The sequence below is a fragment of the Callithrix jacchus genome, chromosome 17 (genome assembly GCF_049354715.1).
Source record: "Callithrix jacchus isolate 240 chromosome 17, calJac240_pri, whole genome shotgun sequence".
NCBI lineage: Eukaryota > Metazoa > Chordata > Mammalia > Primates > Cebidae > Callithrix > Callithrix jacchus.
The window spans coordinates 32,158,154-32,178,847 of NC_133518.1; the positions used below are offsets into that span (position 1 = coordinate 32,158,154).

Consider the following 20,694-nt stretch of genomic DNA (forward strand, 5'->3'; position numbering starts at 1 on the left):
TGACACATTTTCGAGTCCAGTCAGTATCATTTAAACATTTCTCTGCTACTCAGATAAGGAAACATGGTAGATCCAGGTACCAATTGGTAAACAATTCAACTGACTTGTAGTTCAATGGCAGTTTTTCTCATCCCCACTTCCCTTCTCAAATCTAAAGCCTTGCCCATGGTGTCCTTAAGAACACTGAATATGGTATTAAGCCTGAAAGAAACCAGACCCATGAAATATGAGACCTTTTGGGAAGGTGACCCTGAGGAGAGATGGGGTTGGGAGAAAGGGGGCAGCTGCACTTCTCTAGGGGTGGCCCCTGCTGCTCCAAAATAGAATTTTTTTTTTTTTTTTTTTTTTTTTGCCTAAATCCCTTCACTTCCTTTTACTATAGCCTGAAACTCTAATCCCAACACTCTGGGTGGCCAAAGCGGGTGAATCATAAGGTCAGGAATTCAAGACCAGCCTGTCCAAGATGGTGTCCCCTCCATCTCTACTAAAACCAAGATGGTGAAACCACATCTCTACTAAAAATACAAAAATTAGCCAGGTGTGGTGGTGGGCACCTGTAATCCCAGCTACTTGGGAGGCTGAGGCAGAGAACTGCTTGAACCTAGGAGGCGGAGGTTGTAGCGAGCTGAGATCGCACCATCACACTCCAGCCTGGACAACAGAGTGAGACTCTGTCTCAAAAAAAAAAAAAAGTGAAAATACCTCTGGGTGGTTTAAATTTATTATCTTTTATAGAAATATACTACGTTGCTGACTCTGTACTAGGCCCTGTGCCAAATAGAGGAGGAAGATGTTAACGAAGATGAAAACACTGTGTTTGTCTACCTGAAACCAGAATCTGATAGGAAAGAATGGTAAGTAAACAAATAGTGACATGAAAATGCATAATATGGCATAATTTTTTAAATGTTATGATGTTTTTCAAAAGTTATCTTTCGGGGGTATTAGCAAAGGTCTCACTATGAATCTGACTTTAGAGTGGACGTTGGAGGGTCAACTGAAGTTCCACAGTCAGAGAAGAGATGTCCAAGTGTTCTGTGGAAAGGCAGTGGCATGCACAAGGCAAACAGACAGGAAAGAGCCAGACAGGGCATGGTAAGGAAGAAATATCTGGTCTGGCCACAGGATGCATAGTAAACATGGGCAGTCACAGAGCTGATAAAGATCAAGGATCTGATGGGCATATGACAGCCAGATTGTAAAAGACCTAATGGGCTCTGTTTAAGAGATTAAGCTACATCTTGTAGTCAAAGGACAGTCATAAAAATGCTGGCACTAGGGTGACAGGTCCAGATCTGTATTTTCAAAAGCTAATTCTGGTAGCAGCATTTCTTAGTGAATTACATTTTTCTCTTTTTTTTTTTTTTTGAGATGGAGTCCTGCTCTGTCACCAGGCTTGAGTACAGTGACACAAAATTGGCTCACTGCAACCGCCGCCTCTTGGGTTCAAGCAATTCCCCTGCCTCAGTCTCCCAAGTAGCTGGAACTACAGGCACATGCCACTACGCCTGGCTAATTTTTTGTATTTTAGCAGAAATGGGGTTTCACCATGTTGGTCAAGATAGTGTTGATCTCCTGACCTCATGATCTGCCTGCCTCGGCCTCCCAAAGTGCTGGGAGTACAGGAGTGAGCTACTGCACCTGGCCGCTTTTTGTAAAGAACTAGCTAGAAAGCTATATTCAGAAAGTGGGAAATAAGGGAAGGAAAGGCTAGAAATATTAGATCAGGGGATACTTTTTGGTAGAGTAGTCCTGCAAGAGATGCTATAAAGGAAACTGAGAGAAAAACAGGAGGGCAGAGGACATGAGAGAGATAGACTAGGAGGCAGAAGATATTAGTAAATTTGAAGTTAAACATAGATTGCTTTAAAGCAGAGTTGGCGGTGGGGCGCAGTGGCTCACACCTGTAATCCCAGCACTTTGAAAGGCTGAGGCTGGCAGAACATGAGGTCAAGAGATCAAGACCATCCTGGCCAACATGGTGAAATCCTGTCTCTACTAAAAATTCAAAAATGCTGTGTGTGGTGGCGTGCGCCTGTAGTCCCAGCTACTTGGGAGGCTGAGGCAGGAGAATCACATAAACTCAGGAGGCGGAGCTTGCAGTGAGCCGAGATTGTTCCACTACACTCCAGCCTGGCGTCAGAGTGAGAATCTACAAAAAATAAATAAATTTAAAAAAGCAGAGTTGACAAACTATGGCCCATACGTAGTTTTTGTACAGCATGTGAGCTAAGACTGTTTCTGTATTTTTTTTTTTCTTGAAACAGAGTCTCACTCTGTCACCCAGGCTGGAGTGCACTGCTTTCATCTTGGCTCACCGCAACCTCTGCTTTCCGGGTTCAAGCAATTCTTGTGCCTCAGCTTCCCAAGCAGCTGGGACTACTAACACACACCACCACGCCCAACTAATTTTTTTTGTATTTTGAATAGAGACAGGGTTGCACCATGTTGCCCAGGTTGGTCTTCAACTTCTGGCCTCAAGTGATCCACCTGCCTCTGCCTCCCAAAGTGTTGGGATTACAGGTGTGAGCCACTGCGCCCAGCCTGTTTCTGCATTTTTAAGTGGTTGGGAAAAAATCCAAAGAATAATACTAGTGGAACATGACAACAATAAAAAATTCAAATTTCAGTGTCCATAAATAAAGTTTTATTCTAACTCAGCCATGTTTATCTGATTATGTGTCATCTCTAGCAGAGCCGATTACCTATGACAGAGATTGTATGGCTTGAAACACCTAAAACATTTACTATCTGGCCCTTTGTAGAAAACACTTGCAGGCAGGAATATTCAAAGAAAGCTATGAGTCTAGAAACGGGAAAGCCAACCCTCTTCCTTCTTGCAATTATTGGGCCAGTGAAGGTACATGCATCCTAGAGGTTATATAAATGTTTGTGCCCTATATGGTGCTGCATCTGATTTTCAAGGACTAGCGGCTTTGCTACACTCATATTCAGGCACTCAAGGATCTATGTCTTTCTCTGACAACCCCATTGCTACTTCTTGGACCCCTACACCAGAGGTTCAGAACTCATGATCCAGAACTTTGACTATAACTATTAGCATTATGATTCAGCTATTTTTTATTTTTATTTCTTTTTTTGAGATGGACTTTTACTCTTGTTGCCCAGGCTGGAGTACAATGGCCCAATCTCAGCTCCCTGTAACCTCCACCTCCCGGGTTCAAATGATTTTCCTGTCTCAGCCTCTCAAGTAAGTGGGAGTTCAGGTGCCTGCCACCACGCTCAGCTAATTTTTTTATTTTTAGTAGAGGCAGGATTTCACCATGTTGGCCAGGCTGGTCTCAAAGTCCTGACCTTGTGATCCACCCACCTCAGCCTCCCAAAGTCCTGGGAATACAGTCATGAGCCACCGCGCCCATCTTGATTCAGCTATTTTTAAAGTGAGTTTTAGAAATCATTTGGTGAGTTAATGTGGAAACTTTAGGAAAATGCTCACATTGATGTGAAAACATACTTTTAAAAAACAGCCTCTTTCTACAGTATGGACCTGAATAGAGCGGCTAAAGACATAGTGGAATTTTCATTCACGTGGTTGAGCCAATGTGACTTAACCGTGTTAGGGCTCAAAAGATGACAAGGGCTTGGAAGCATGCCATTAAGATTTCCTGATTACTGCACAGTGACTACCTCAGATTATCGTTGGAAAGCTAGTGAATGGGGCAGACAGGATGTAACACTAGAGATTAGTTTTATGAATTGGAATTTATCGCTGACTTCCAATTATGTCTGGAAGAAAAGATCAGGGTGGGGAATTCAAGAGGATGTAGATTAATTCATAGGACTTAAACTAAAATGTATTTATTGATAAACTCATATAGAACCACTTTGTAAAAGCATTTACTTTTTCATGCTTAAAACATTATACTAAATGCTGTATACAATTTTTTCTTCATTCATTGCAGCAACAGTGCTGATGAAGTACCAGGTTCTAAGTCAGGTCCAGGGGATATAAAAATCAATATGACATTGTCCCTTTCCTCAAATAATGAACTCTTACAGAGAGAAACCATATAAGTAAACAAAACTAAATAAATAAAAATAAAGAGGCAATAAGCAATTTCTAGGAAAAAAATGCAAGTATTGGTTAGTTGAGTTACGACACAAAGGGAGTGGTCATTTCAAGATAAATATGTTAGGTCAGGTGCGGTGGCTCACACCTATAATCCCAGCACTTTGGGAGGCTGAGGCGGGTGGATCACTAGGTCAAGAAATCGAGACCATCCTGGTCAACATGGTGAAACCCTGTCTCTACTAAAGATACAAAAATTAGCTGGGCACGGTGGTGCAAGCCTGTAGTCCCAGATACTCAGGAGGCTGAGGCAGGAGAATTGCCTGAATCCAGGAGGCGGAGGTTGCGGTGAGCCAAGATCGCGCCATTGCACTCCAGCCTGGGTAACAAGAGTGAAACTCCGTCTCAAAAAAAAGATAAATATGGTAATATTTATAAAGCATCTGGAGCTTCCTTCTGGAAGGGCTCTAAGTGAATACAATGTCATCAAAAACCATGCAAATCTCCATTTTTAATTCCAGATACAATCGAAAAGAAAAGACTTAGATAGTACATTTTGGCCATTGATCCTAAAGTTGCAAATAAAGTTGTTATTCAAGATAAGCTACTGCATGCAAATAGTCAGATTCTTGACTTAGTTAAGGTTATATATCCCCAAAGGTTAACCCCATGCAATAGAAACAAACAAACAAAAAGATCCAACATGTGTTTCACAAATAAATGAATGGCACAACTTTTTTTTGAGCCCAAATTTCGACTGTGTGGATAATATAACTCTGAAACTGGTTTTAGGAAATTCTATCTCATAGTCAAAGGGTGTTGTTTTGGCTACGTTAAGTCACAAAACAGTATGAGGCAGGGAGCTTGCCCCTAATAGTTATTAACCCTCTGTATAGAGCAGGATAAAAGAAGGGAAGTAACCTAAACCTCATCTATTATTTGAATTTGTTACTCTTCATTGCCCTAATAAGCACAATGGGACTTTCTGAGACTCTTGGCCTTGTGAAAAAACTGCTTTAAAATATTTAATATGGGTTGGGCATGGTGGCTCATGCTTATAATCCCAGCACATTGGGAGGCCGAGGTGGGTGGATCACCTGAGGTCGGGAGTTCAAGACCCGCCTGACCAACTTGGAGAAACCCCATCTCTACTAAAAAGTACAAAATTAGCTAGGCATGGTGGTGCATGCCTGTAATCTCAGCTACTTGGGAGGCTGAGGCAGGAGAATTGCTTGAACCAGGGAGGCGGAAGTTGTAGCGAGCCGAGATCGCGTCATTGCAGTCCAGCCTAGCAAAAAAGCAAAACTCCATCTGAAAAAAAAAATATATATTTAACGTGAACATTATGTATTCTTTGTAAAATGGAACTAACAATAACAATAGTAATAACAATAAATTCTACATAATAGGTGCAATGTGACACAATGTAATATAATAATGGTATATACAATAGATTAAATGTGTAATTTTTTAAAGTGCTTACAGTCTCTAAGACAATGCTTGTTTTGTGTGTGTTAACAGTATTGTTAATTGTTATCCACATTTACTGGGAAGGACAATCATGTAAATAAGCCAAAACTTTTCTTCTGAACTTTGGAATTAGTTGCATAAATATTCATTTCACAATAGATTTTCTTTCCTCTAATAAAATTTGCTCTTATTGGCGTTGTTTTTGGTTTACTCGTTCATTCATAAATATGTTCAATAAAATCAATGCATTAAAAAGCAAATAATTAGTAGTTTAATCAATACTATCTTCCCCTATTTTTGTGGGGGTGGGGTGGACTGAAAATCCAAATATAACTTAGTCCCTGCTTTCAAGGAGATCAGTCTATTTGGGGAGTTAAATAAACAAATCAAGGATTGAGATGTCTGCCACGATACAGGTGTGTTCAGGTACAGGGGGATAGAGCTTCCAGTCTACAATTCAGTGTTTAGAAAAGCTTCCCTTAAAGAGATGATACATGGACAGGATTTTGAAAAATTCATACAATTTGGCTCCATAAGGAAGGTGGGAGCCAGAATCATTTTGGGCAGAGGAACTATGGGAAAACATGACATTAAAAAAAAATGCATGAACTCATTTTTTTTTGATTGAAACAAAGGAAACATGTTGGGTGCCCTAGCTGGCTTCTTCAGAATCAGATGAAGTGCTAAGGATTCAAGTGCAAATTGTTTATTGGTGAGGCGATCCCAGGAAGCACTGGCAGGGGTATGGAAAAGTAAGCTGGCAAAGGAAAGGCAGCCAACAAAAGATATTTTATTAAGCCTCTTAAGCCTATGAGTAAGTGGAAATTTTCTACACTGGAAAACTCCAGGAGTTAAGACAGAACACAGGTCTCAGACTTGTTGAAGCCAAGTGTGAGAGAGTCAGAGTACAGTAACATGTCATAACTTTCAGTGTGCCACATAACCACTTTCAGTCTGTGATAGACCACGTACATGATGGTGGTTCTATAAGATGATAATAAAGCTGAATAATTCCTATCACCTAGTGACATCATAGCTGTTGTACCATTATAGTACAATGCATTATTCAAGTATTTATGGTGATGCTGATGTAAGCACATCTGCTCTACTGCCAGTCATAAAAGTATAGTACATACAGTTATGTACATAATTTTTATAGCAATAATAAATGTTGCTGGTTTATGGATTTAGTATACTATACTATACTTTTTGTTGTTATTTTAGAGTGTACTCCTTCTACTTATTAAAAAAAGTTACCTATAAAACAGCCTCAGGCAATTCCTTCTGGAGGTATTCCAGGAGAAGGCATTGTTATCATAGGAGATGACAGCTCCATGCATGTTATTGTTTCTGAAGACCTTCCGGTAGGACAAATGTGGAGGTGGAAGACAGTGATATTGATGGTCCTGACCTTGTGTAGGCCTAGGCTTAATGTGTGTGTTTGTGTTTACTTCTTTTTTTTTTTTTTGAGACAGAATCTTGTTCTGATGCAAGATTGCAGTGGTGCAATCTTGGCTCATTGCAACCTCCACCTCCTGGATTCAAGCAATTCTCCTGCCTCAGCCTCCCAGGTAGCTAGGACTACAGGTGCCCGCCACCATGCCTGGCTAATTTTTGTATTTTTGTAGAAATGGGGTCTCACCATGTTGACCAGGCTGGTCTCGAACTCCTGATCTCATGATCTGCCCGCTTTGGCCTCCCAAAGTGCTGGGATTACAGGCATGAGCCACCGCAACCAGCCTGTGTCTACATTTTTAATATACAATTTTTAAGTAAAAAAATTAAATAGGAAAAAGCTTATAGAATAAGGATATAAAGAAATAAAATATTTTTACACAACTGTAACAATGTGCTTGTGTTTTAAGCTGTGTAATTACAAATGAGCCCAAAAGTTTAAAAAAATTAAAAAGTATATAAAGTAATAAAGATACAGTCATCTAAGGTTAATTTTTTACTGAAGAAAAAAATTTTGTATAAATGTAATGTAGCCTGAGTGTATGGTACTTATAAAGTCTACAGTAGTGTACAGTAATGTCCTAGGCCATTCACCACTCACTCACTGACTCACCGAAAGCAACTTCCAGTTCTGCAAGCTCCATTGATGGTAAGTGACATGTGCAGGTATACCATTTTTTATCTTTTATAGTATTTTACTGTACCTCTTCTATGTTATGATACACAAATACCTACTGTGTTACAACTGCCTACAATAATCAGTAAAGTAACATGCTATACAGATTTGCAGACTAGGAGCAATGGGCTGTAATGTGTAGCCTAGGTGTGCAGTACCATCTGGGTTGGTGAGTACACTCTGCAAGGTGTGCATGATGACAGTATCACCTAGCAACACATTTCTCAGAACGTATCCCCCTCTTTAAGTGATGCATGGCCGTACTTATTTATGCAGCAAATTTTTTCACTCATTGGTTAAGGAGTGCTGGGGAAGAAAGACTTTAGGCAGTTGGAAGCAGTTTCACTCCAAAGGTAAGATCCTAGAATGGGGATGATTGTAGGAGACTTTGAGAGCATCAACAGTACTTGCCATATTGGGCACACCTAGAAGCTAGACTCTGATGGGAAGGAGTAGATAGTGAAGAGGTTTTTATGTTAAGTAAAAAACCTTGAATTTTATCTTAAATATTACAGGGAACTTTTGAAGTGTTTTGCAAAAGGGAGAAGAAAAACAGGTTTGGTTTTATAAAGTCTACCTCTACTATCTCTTTGGAAGATGGATTAGAAGGGGTTAGACTAGGGTAGGCAGCTCTAATTTAGAAGCTACTGAAGTTCTCCTGACAAAAATCATGCTGGTCTGAGCTACAGAATGCTTTTCATTCTGTGTGGAAGGAGAAAGAAAGACAGAAGTCACAGGACATTTCACATTTCTGCCTTGGAAAACTAGGAAGAAGGCAGAAATGTTCAGTCAGATTGAGAATTCAAGAGGAGGAAACAGGTTTCAAGGGAAAGATCAATGAGATAAGATTGGAAATTCTGATTGTGTAACCTGCTGTACAAGTCCAATGATATGGTTTAGATGTGTGCTCCCACCAAATCTTATGTTGAAATGTGATCCGTAGTGTTGGAGGTGGAGTCTAGTGGAAGGTGTTGGATCATGGAGGTGGATTCCTTATGAATGGCTCAGCAGCAGCCCCTTGGTGATGAGTGAGTTCTTTGTTAGTTCACGTCAGATCTGGTTGTTGAAAAGAAGCTGAGGACTTTGCCTTCTCCGTCTTGCTCCCTCTCTTGCTGTGTGACACGCTGGCTCCCCTTCACTTTCTGTCATGATTGTAAGCTTCCTGAGGCCTCACCAATAGCTGAGCAGATGCTGGTGTCACACTTGTAACCCCTGCAGAACTGTGAACCAATTAAACCTCTTTTCTTTATAAATTGCCCAGTCTCAGGTAGTTCTTTATAGCAATGCAAGAACGACTCACACATCCAGAACTTGCCAAACAACTCTAACCTGGAAACATATCTCTTGAGCATTCTCAGTATAGAAATGGTGGCTGGAGCCATGTGTTAAAGAGGGTCTGGGCTTCTAGAAGATGAAGAAGAAAAGTTGTTAAGAGTCAAATGAGGAAGAAGGCAGGTAAGTAATAACACACTGGAAGTATTGGCATGAAATGCCACAGGGAGACTCTTACGTTTCAAGAAACTAAAGAAAACTGTCACCAGAGTCTTTTGATCTTAAATATGAAGAATAACTTGGTACCCATTAGGTGGATAAATTGAGGGATAGAGCATTCCTGGCAGAAGGATGACCTGTGTGAAGACGAAGACATATAAAGAGGCATAACATAAAACTTGAGCTAAGTTAATATAAAACCAGGCTAAAGAAACTTAAGCTAAGTTAATATAAAACCAGGTTAAAGTTTGCCTTTTCATTATCTCTGAAGAAAGACACTCCCTGAGAATAAATGTGAGCTCCCTGATTGCTGGAAATATCTTTATCCCCAGTAGCTAGCACATGTTATGTGTTCAAAAAGTTGATTGAAATAATAGGGTCTGTTTAAGTAAATAACATAAACTAATATAATATAATATGACATAATATAATTTCAGAAAGACTCTTTAACTACTTAAGATAGAGAAAAACTTGTAATCACATAATTTGATTCATTCAATGATTATTTAATTAAACTGCCAAATTGTAAGCCCTCATATATATTTAAGGCAAGGCCCATAAGAACACATAGCAGGCAAAAACAATGTTTACCATATAGTCCTCAGTTAATGAAAACAATAGTCCAAGTAAACAAAAAAAGTATCTTATTCAATCTTTCTGTTTATTTTAACAAGCTCTTCCTTCTTCATCCTGTTTTATAGAGGACTGTCTAAACTAGCTCCCCTACTGTTTGCCTTAATTTGTTACCCTGACTTCTAGTAATTCCACTGTTATTACCCTAACACCTAATATAGCACCTGCCTCAGTGTACTAGGTGTGTAATAAATACTTGTTGACTAACTCTCAGGAATTAGTTGACTTCTGAATAAAATAAGTACTTTTCCCCCCCAATGGTTCTGAAGTTTTCTGCATGGTGGTGAACTTCCTTTTGACTGCACAGAAATCATCCATTCTTCTCAAAACTGTACTGCTATTTTTATCTTTATTTTGTTTTATTTTATTTTGGCTCACCACAACCTCTGCCTTCCAGATTTAAGTGATTCTCCTGCCTCAGCCTCCCAAGTAGCTAGGATTACAGGCATGCACCACCATACCCAGCTAATTTTGTGTTTTTAGTAGAGACGGGGTTTCTCCATGTTGGCCAGGCTGGTCTTGAACTCCTGACCTCAGATGATCCACCTGTCTCAGCCTCCCAAAGTGCTGGGATTAAAGGCAGGAGTGATTGTACCCAGCCTTGTACTACTATTTTGCTTTGGAGAACTGCATGGATATAGTTCTAGAGAGTTTCCCTTAGTTTTACTTGCTGGCCAGAATATTGACCAGGAAGGCAATATTCCTTTAGTTTTACTTCCTGGTCAAAATATTGACCAGAATATTGACACATGACCAGGGAGTCAAAGCTGATGCTTTTTAAATGTCATTTGAAATCTAAATAAAGTGACACAGGCACTAGTGTGGTTAGTCCTTCCTACTCTTAACATACCTGAAATGACTCTAGTTTTTGTCTTTTCCTAACATCATTCTTTGGGGTTGTTTTAAAAATCTATAATCTACCCCATAAATTGTAATACTTTTTGCTTCAGCTTAACCAGAATTAGGTTCCATTGCTTATAACCAAAGAATTCCAGTGATACATAGTTCTGAGATTTTATGAAACTTAGCAAGAGGAGCAAGAAGAGGAAGAGAAAGTAAGAAATAACACAGAAGCATGCTGAGTGGAGAGGAATATTAAAATGAAAAATGCTTTATCCAAAGATGAGTTATATATTCTTAAATGTGAGTCAATGGGCAGAGATTTCTTATTTAGTGGCTATAATCAGTTAGGATGCTTATTTAAATTCAAGAGGAAGAAACAGTAGATTTCCATGCCCTGTTCCCAGAGGTTCTGATTAGGTAGGGCTGTGTATGCCTAGGAATCTGTATAATTTATAAAATTCCCAGATTATCCTCAGCTCATGCTTTGGGAAACACTGCTTTCAGTCCTGCTGAAATACAACAACAAAACAATGGCAACTAATCGGATCAGTGAACACAGCAAAATCTTCCTGCTCCCTGCTATTTTGCTAAACAATACCAAAGTTCTAGTACAATAACTGTTTTATAAAATGTTTTAGCTTTGCCAATGATAATGGTGACCTATTAGGTAAATTATAAGAGATATTTACATATAAAGAAAAAACAGACTAGTTTCAATTATTTATTTTATTGAGCAAGAGTCAATGAGATTACTAAAGGGAACATTCACCATTAGAAAACTAACACCACCATCTTTATTTTATAATCCAATTGTTTTAATTTAGATAAAAGCAGCTTTCATTTGAGTATAATTTTATTTATTCCTTGTTGGTCATTTGTATACGCTTGTGTTCATTCAAAATACCATCATCTGCATGAGATCTCTATCATAAGGACTGAAAATTCATTATTACAGTTTATCCCTTAAAATGAAAGTGGGTGTTGTCGAGATATTATGTTACTAGACCAATTCTGTAGGAAGGTTATCTCTGGGATAGATACATATGACATATGATGTAATGTTCACAAACATTTGAAAAATTGAGTCTACTTTTTCAAAAGGTAAGTTAGCACTATTCACAATAGCCAAGACATGGAATCAACCCAAATGTCCATCAGTGACAGACTGGATAAAGAAAATGTGGTACATATACACCATGGAATACTATATAGCCATAAAAAGAATGAGATCATGTTCTTTGCAGGATATGGATAGAGCTGGAAGCCATTATCCTTACCAAACTGATGCAGAAACAAAAAAAAGCAAACACTGCACATTCTCACTTATAAGTAGGAGCCAAACAATGAGAACACATGGACAAAGGTAGGGGAACAACACACACTGGGGCCTGTTGGGAGATGGGGTGACGGGAGAGGGAGCATTAGAAAAATAGCTAATGCAAGCTGGGCTTAATGCCTAGATTGTGAGTTGATAGACACAGCAAACCACCACAGCACATGCTTATCTGTGTAACAAACTTGCACATCCTGCACGTGAACCTCAGAACTTAAAATAAAAATAAAATGTTTTTTAAAAAACTAAAGTAACAGAAAAAAAATAGATTCCAGACAGTACTACCTAAATGTTCTTGCACAACAAAAAATTTCCAAACACTTTAAAAAATGTTCTTGGTGTTTTTCCAGAGACATCTTTAGATAACATATATAAGACAAATGTTACAGGAAATAGCCAAGGCCTGGCTCTGTGTGTGTGTGTGTGTGTATTACACACACACACACACACAAATATACATGTGTATATACATATGCAATGCCCAGCCTAGTTTGGGTAAAACTGCTATTTTGCTTAACCATTTTATAATATTATTCAATAGATCCTGTGCAAAACTTCCACATTTTAAAATTCCTTTTCAATTTTAAAGTCAACATGATTTAACAATTGTATATTGAATATAAACAAGATGCTTATGACTCTGCTAGACACTGGGAAAGACACAAGAAAGTATAAAGTGAAAGATTTAATAATTTAACTATAAAAACAAGAAACTAACAAGTTGATTTTAAAAACTAGAAACTAGTAAACGCATCGTCTAGAAAAATAAAAGGGCAGTTTTAAAATAGGGAACCCAAGCCCACTAGATCAAGGAAGCCCATGTGATACTGATTAAGTGCACAGAAGACACTGTTCTCCCTGTCTTTCTTCCTGCACATGACACTCACAAGTTTTACAAGAGGGAGGAGATTGCATAGTAAAATCCAATGTCTAAAGCACTGAATCAATATTTAGAAATTAGTCATAGATGTGGAAAATTACTTTGACATACCAGCTTACTAAAACATCAAAGAAATGGTATGAAATAAACACAGAACTTTTAATAGAACTTCAAACTTTAAATAAATATATATATATTTAAAAATCTGTCTGCTCTATGCTTCTGGTACATGTGACAATCACAAGAGACCACGGGTGTTGTAACATTTACCAAATATCCCCTTTCTGCAGCTCAGACAGGACTGGGTTAAAGGCAAATTGTTTTCTTTTAACTTTTCTTTGTACTACTTTGCATTGATCTTTGGCTTTTCCTTCCCTGTAATGTTAGTCTGATAATAATTACTTCTGAAAATAGTCTCAGACTGCAGAGAGCAGGGGAATTTTTCATTACTTCTTTGATTAGCACGAGGAATGTGGACATTTTAAGTTCAATTCGACAAGATTCAACAATTGTTTATAGACTACTCACATGATGCTCAGTGCTCCACTAGACCCTGGGAAGGATGCAAAAGAATGAGTAACATGATCTCTGGCTTCTAGGAGCTGAAAATCCTACTGAAAGATAAAATAGACAAGAATTAGATGAAGTACTATAAGGTGACAAGTGAAGCTTTCGGGGATGATGGTGTTGATGTTGGTGGTATGCCTCAGCAAGATGTTATGTAACAGCACACTTGTTTTTAATATTCAAGAGAATAATAGTAGAAATATTCTTAAGAAAACCAAGAAAGTATAGAAATGTGCAAAATAGTAATTGATACTTATGTGTCTTGATAGGAAGACTGGCTCATCTTAAGTAGATGTGGCTATTTAAAAATGGAATTCCATTATCTGTTGGAGTGTACATCTGGAAGATTCTCCTGTCAACCAACAGTGATCCTCAAACTTTTTTAAAGCCTGAAGCAATGTTAATAAAAATAATACATGGTTGGCCATTTCAAAAACTTGCCCAACCAGAGTCAAACACAGAATTACCAGTAATGAGTAATATAAACTGAGAAGTAAAGTTTGGAGAAGTAAAAAGCAGTCCGAGTTCCAGGAAAGGGAATTTTTTCTTTTTCTGAATGGAAGCTAGGGTTGCCTCAAATCCACTCTAGATTTTGTCTATCTTTTGCAAGGACTAACCATAATATTGTAACCTGCTTTTCCCTGCTAAAAATGATTAATTAAAGGTAAACATCAGTTTGCTATTCTATGCATTACACTGCTTTTTTATTTAGTTACTACCACAAATACATAGGTTTTTATCAATTTTGTTCATAGTGTGTGAAAACCATTTCTGTTCCAATATAAAATCCTACAAAGCTGTGTGTGTGTGTGTGTGTGTGTGTGTGTGTGTAAATTTAAATGGTACAAGGGAAGTTTTGTTACATGGATATATTGCATAATGGTGAAGTCTGGATTTTTAGCATAACCATTACCCAAATAGTGTACATTGTACCCATTAAGTAATTTCTCTTCTCTTATCCCCTCCTGCTTTTCCAACTCTCCAATGACTATTATTCTACATTCTATGTCCATATATTATTTTACTTCCACTTATAAGTGAAAATATGTATTTGACTTTCTGTTTCTGAGTTGCTCCACTTAAGATAATGACCTCCAGTTCCATCCATGTTGCTGCAAAAGATATGATTTTATTTTTTTACAGCTGAATAGTATTCCATTGTGTGTGTGTGTATATATATATATATATATATATCACATTCGTTATATATAAAAATATGTATACATACACACACACATATATAGACATATACACACATATTGGTTAAAGCAAATATGATATATATATATATATGCAAATGTATATACATATATATCATATTTGCTTTAACCACTCAACTGTTGACGGACACCTAGGCTGATTCCATTTATTTGTTGTTGTGAATAATTCTACTATAACATACAGGGGCAGGTATCTTTTTACATAATGATTTATTTTCCTCTGGGCATTTCAGTAGTGGATTGCTAGGTTTTATGGTAGGTCTAATTTTAGTTATTTGAGAAATCTCTATACTGTTTCCATAGGGTCTGTACTAATTTTTACTATACCACAAACAGAGTACAAGCATTCCCTATTCTCTGTATCCTCACCAACATCTGTTATTTTTTTACTTTTTTATTATAGCCATTCTTATCTCATTGTGGTTGTATTTTGCATTTCTCTGATGATTAATGATGCTCAGCATTTTTCATGTGCTTCCTGGTCATTTGTATGTCTTCTTTGAAAAATGTATATTCATGTCTTTTGCCCACTTTGTACTGGGGTGATATGTGTTTTTCTTGTTGAGTTCCTTGTATATTCTGAATATCAGTCTCCGTTCATTTTCATAGTTTGCAAATATTTTCTTCCATTCTGCAGATTGTCTGCTCACTCTGTTGATTATTTCTTCTGCTGTGCAGAAGCTTTTCAGTTAGGTAAGTCTCATTTGTCTATTTTTGTTTTTATTGCCTAAGTTTTGAGGTCTTCGTCATAAATTCTTTGCCTAGACCAATGTCCAGAAGATTTTCCCTAGATTTTCTTCTAACATTTTTATAGTTCCAGGTGTCACATTAAAGTCTTTGATCCCTCTTGAATTGAGTTTTGTAGACAGTGAGAGATAGGGGTCCAGTTTCATTTTTCTGCATATGGCAATTCAATTTTCCAAGCACCATTTATTGAAAAGGGTATCCTTTCCTGAGGGTATGTTTTTGTCAGTTTTGTCAAAAAGATCAGTTAGCTGTAGATATTTGGTTTTAGGAAATGCTACAGAGCTTTAAGTTTTTCATGGCAGACAATGTCATTGGTGGTTGTGAACAGCTCTGTGAGAAGCTTCTGAGTAAAACTATTTCATAAGTAATATATACACAACATACACTTTAGCAAACAAAAAGTCTCTTTAAATTTACTATATAAAAAGGTGGGGTGACATACATTTCAACACTAATTAGTTTTCAAGATAACAGAAGATTGTTTTTCTAAAAACAAACTGGAATTAGATCATCTGGAAAATAAGTTGAAATGAGTTGAAGAGAAAGGAGATCTGGTAGAGTAAGTCTGCTTATTTTGTAAAGTAAAATGTTCACTCTGTTCCATACCATTTCCCATGTTGTGGCTTCTCTTATATGAACTGTAAATAATACACATTCCAGACAGTAGGTTGGAACCTAATGATCTTTGCCAAGCCCTTATGAAGCTATTTGAAGACATGTTCTAAGCATCCCTCTTGTTCCAAGCATGTTCTAGTCCCTGAGGAGACAGTACAATATATTCAGAATCCTATGGGATTTCCAGTGAAGAGACAGATCCAGCTGGTAGCATTTTCCATGTCTTCAGAAAACTTTAAAGTCCACCCCAAAAACCTCAGCACCATTCTTTTCTATTTGCCATTCCCCAACTCCAGCCACTGGACATGTGCACACACATACAGGAGCCCCCCTTCCTTTTAATCACCAGCCTTGCATTTTTTATTATGTGCCATACACAGTGTATGGCTGATGGATATACATGCACAAAAAATGCAGTGCTAGATGGGAAAACTCTTTCGGGCAGATTCAAAGAAATGAAACCAGCCGGGCACGGTGGTTCACGCCTGTAATCCCAGCACTCTGGGAAGCCGAGGCGGGTGGATTGCCTGAGGTTAGGGGTTTGTAACTAGCCTGACCAACATAGTGAAATCCCGTCTCGACTAAAAATAGAAAAAATTAGCTGGGTGTGGTGGCGGGTGCCTGTAATCCCAGTTACTCGGGAGGCTGAGGCAGGAGAATCACTTGAACTCAGGAGGAGTTTGCAGTGAGCTGAGATCATGCCATTGCACTCCAGCCTGGGCCACAAGAGTGAGAAGCCATCTAAAAAAACAACAAAACAAAACAAAAAAAGAAAAATGAAACCATCTCTTCCATAGTGTACTCAACTTCTGCTTCAAAGTAAAACGAAGAATGGTGCCAGTATTTCAGCTAACATTTTAAAAACTAAGTTAGCATACCACAGGCAGTCTTTTTATTATAGTGGACCTCATTCCTAAATAAATTTTACATGAAAGATATCAGAACAAGGGCTGGGAGCAGTGGCTCATGCCTGTAATCCCAGTACTTTGGGAGGCCAAGGTGGGCAGATCCTGAGGTCAGGAGTACCAGACCAGCCTGGACAACACAGTGAAACCCCATCTCTACTATAAAAAAAATAATAATAATAAAGAAAGAAAAAAAGGCCAGGCTTGGTGGTGGTTGCCTATAATCCCAGCTACTTGGGAGGCTGAGGCAGGAGAATCGCTTGAATCTGGGAGGTGGAGGTTGCAGTGAGCAGAGATGGTGCCACGGGCACTCCAGCCCGGGTGACAGTGTGAGACTCTGTCTCAAAAAAAAAAAAAAAAAAAAAAAAAAAAACACACACACACACACACAAAGAAAAGAAAATCACAATGTATTTATGGCATATTAGGATAAAGAGACACTTATAAAGATGGACTGCTGAGAAGCCCCAGACCCAAGAAAACCCTTTTCTTTAGAAAAAGCATCCCACTGGGAAGCTCTGATCTAAAACTTTGATTGTAAGGCATTCTATTTCATGAAATAAATGAAATGCTTTTTCTAATTACTCCCTCTAATACCTTCAATGAGACTGGGAAATACCCTCCAAGGAGAGGCTCACAATTTGAAATGACTGTTGGAATAAATCTTTTTTACTTCTAGAAGAGTGCCATGAATTGATGGCATACATTACATAGAAAGAAAAATCATTGATAAATACAAGCATACCTCAGAGGTCTTGCAGGCTCAGTTCCAGACCACCACAATAAAGTGAATATTGCAATAGAGCAAGTCACACAAATGTTTTCGTTTCCCAGCATATGTAAAGTATATTTACACTATACTGTAGTCTCTTACAGCTACAATAGCATTATGTCTAAAAAATAAGGTATATATCTTAATTTTAAAATACTTTATTGCTAAAAAATGCTAACCATCACCTGAGCCTTCAGCGAGTCGCAATCTTTGCTGGTTGAAGGGTCTGGCCTCAATGTGGTTGGCTGCTGACTAATCAGGGTGGTGGTTGCTAAAGGCTGGGGTGACTGTGGCAATCTCACATTAAGACAGCAAGGAAGGCTCAGCAGCCAATGTAGATCCTGTCTTTTGTAATCAGTAGCTACATCTGGCTACTGGGTCTCAAAAATGAAAATAAAAAAAAGACGGCAAGGAAATTTGCCAACTTGCTTACTTTCTTTCATGAAAGATTTCTCTGTAGCATGCGATGCTGTTTGATAGCATCTTGCCCACAGTAGCATTCCTTTCAAAATTGGAGTCGATCCTCTCAACCACTGCTGCTACTTCATCAACTAAGTTCACGTAATACTCTCAATCCTTGGTTGTCATTTCAACAAAGTTCACAGCATCCTCACTAGGAGCATTTTCCATCTCAGGAAATCAGTTTATTTGCTCATCTACTAGAAGAAATTCTTTGTCCATTCGGATTTTATTATGAGATTATAGTAATTCAGTCACATTTTTAGGCTGCATTTTTAATTATAGTTCTATTTTCATCACATCTGCAGTGGCTCTCTCCACTGAAGTGTTAAACTCCTCAAAGTCATCCATAAAGGTTAAAACCAACTTCTTCCAAACCCCTGTTAATGTCAATATTTGGACCTCCTCCCATGAATCACAAATGTTCTTAACAACATCTAGAATGCTGAATCCTTTCCAGAAGTTTTCGATTTATTTAGCCCAGAACTATCAAAGGAAACAATATCTATAGCACCTATAGCCTTACAAAATTTGCTTCATAAATAATAAGACTTGAAAGTTAAAATTATTCCTTGATTCATGGGTTGCAGAATGAATGTCATGTTTGCAGGCATAAAAACAACATTTACATACCTATACCTCTCCATCAGAGTTCTTGAGTGACCAGGTGAATTTGTCAATGAGTAGTAAACTTTGGAAAAGAAAAAAAAAACCTTTTTTCTGAGAAGTCTCAACAAGCAGCTTAAAATATTCAGTAAATAATGCTATAAACAAATGTGTGGTCATCCAGGCTTCACTGTTCCATTTATAGAGCATGAGCAGAGTAGATATTGCACACTTTTTAAGAGCCCTAGCATTTTCAGAATAGTAAGTGAGCACTGGCTTCAATTTAAAGTTAACAGCTACATTAGCCACTAACAAGAGTCAACCTGTTCTTTGAAGCCAGGTGTTAACTTCTCCTTTCTAACTATGAAAGTCCCAGATGGTATCTTCCTCCAATAGAAAGCTGTTTCATCTACACTGAAAATCTGTCATTCAGTGTAGCCACGCTCACTAATGACCTCAGCTAGATCTTCTGGATAACTTGCTATAGCTTTCGCATGGTAGTTGCCGCGTCCTTGAACTCATGGAGATGTGTCTTTCCACAAACCCCAACAACAAAACTCTGTTAGCTTCGGACTTTTTTTCTGCAGCTTCTTTACCTCTCTCAGCCTTCCTGGAATAAAAAGAGCCTTGCTCTGGATTAGGCTTTAGCTGAAGGGACCGTGGTGGCTGGTTTTATCTTCTATCTAGACCGCTCTACCCTTCTTCATATCAGCAATGTCTCTTTTGCTTTCTTATTATTCGTATGTTCACTGGAGAAGCGCTTTTAACTCCCTTCAGGAACTTTTCCTTTGCATTCGGAACTTGACTGTTCTTCACAAGAGGCCCAGCCTTTAGCGTATCTCAGCTTTCAACATGCCTTCCCCACACTAAACTTAATTATTTCTAGCTTTTGATTTAAAGTGGGAGGCATGTGACTCTTTCTTTCACTTGAACAGTTAGAGGCCATTGTAGGGTTGTAAACTGGCTTAATTTCTTTTTTTTGAGACAGAGTTTCACTCTTGATGCCCAGGCCGAAGTGCAATGATAGGATCTTGGCTCACTGCAACCTCCACCTCCCGGGTTCAAGCAATTCTCCTGCCTCAGCCTCCTGAGTATCTGGGGTTACAGGCATGTGTCACCATGCCCAGCTAATTTTGTATTATTAGTAGAGACAGGGTTTCACCATGTTGATCAGGCTGGTCTCACACCCCTGACCTCAGTCGATCTGCCCACCTCAGTCTTCCCAAGTGCTGGGATTACAGACATATGCCACCACACCAGGCCAACTGGCTTATTTTCTTTTTTCTTTTTTTGAGATGGAGTTTCACTCTTGTTGCCCAGGCTGGAGTGCAATGGCAGGACCTTAGCTCACCACAACCTTCACCTCCCGAGTTCAAGAAATTCTCCTGCCTCAGCCTCCTGAGTAGCTATGATTACAGGCGCCCGCCACCATGGCTGGGTAATTTTGTATTTTTAGTAGAGACAGGGTTTCTCCATGTAGTCAGGCTGGTCTCGAACCCCAGACCTAAGATGATCCGCCCACCTCAACCTCCCAAAGTGCTGGGGTTACAGGCATGAACCACCGCTCCTGGCCAGCTTAATTTCAATATTTTCATGTTTCAGAGAATAGGGAGTCCTGAGGAAAAGAAAGATGAAGGAACTCCCAGTGAGTAGAGCAGTCAGAACACACATAATATTTTTCAATTAAGTCTGCTGTCTTACATGGGTGAGGCTCATGGCACCCCAAAACAATCATTATTAGCATCAAAGATTACCAATCACAGATCAGCATAACAAACATAATAATCAGGAAAATTTTGAAATATTGCAAGAACTATCAAAATGTGACAGAGATACAGAGTGCGTACACATGTTGTTCAAAACATGGTGCCAGTAGACTTGGTAGACACAGGGTTGCCAAAAACCTTCATTTTGTGCAAAACACAGTACCTGTAAAGAGCAAAATGCCTGTACTGAGTGACGATTTACCAGCTCAATTCCTTTTGTTTTACA

At 38.5% G+C, this 20,694-nt stretch overlaps 1 long non-coding RNA gene across 1 annotated transcript in view; it reads right to left on the reverse strand.

Moving 5' to 3' along the window:
• LOC103788772 (uncharacterized) overlaps window positions 1-17,895 on the reverse strand; it is a 78,503-nt gene extending 60,608 nt beyond the window's left edge. The window contains exons 1-2 of the long non-coding RNA XR_614779.5: window positions 17,823-17,895; window positions 13,340-13,425 (exon numbers count right to left, since the gene is read on the reverse strand). This is a non-coding gene — a long non-coding RNA (uncharacterized LOC103788772). The remainder of the gene's footprint in view (window positions 1-13,339; window positions 13,426-17,822) is intronic.
• Window positions 17,896-20,694: the final 2,799 nt, after the last annotated feature.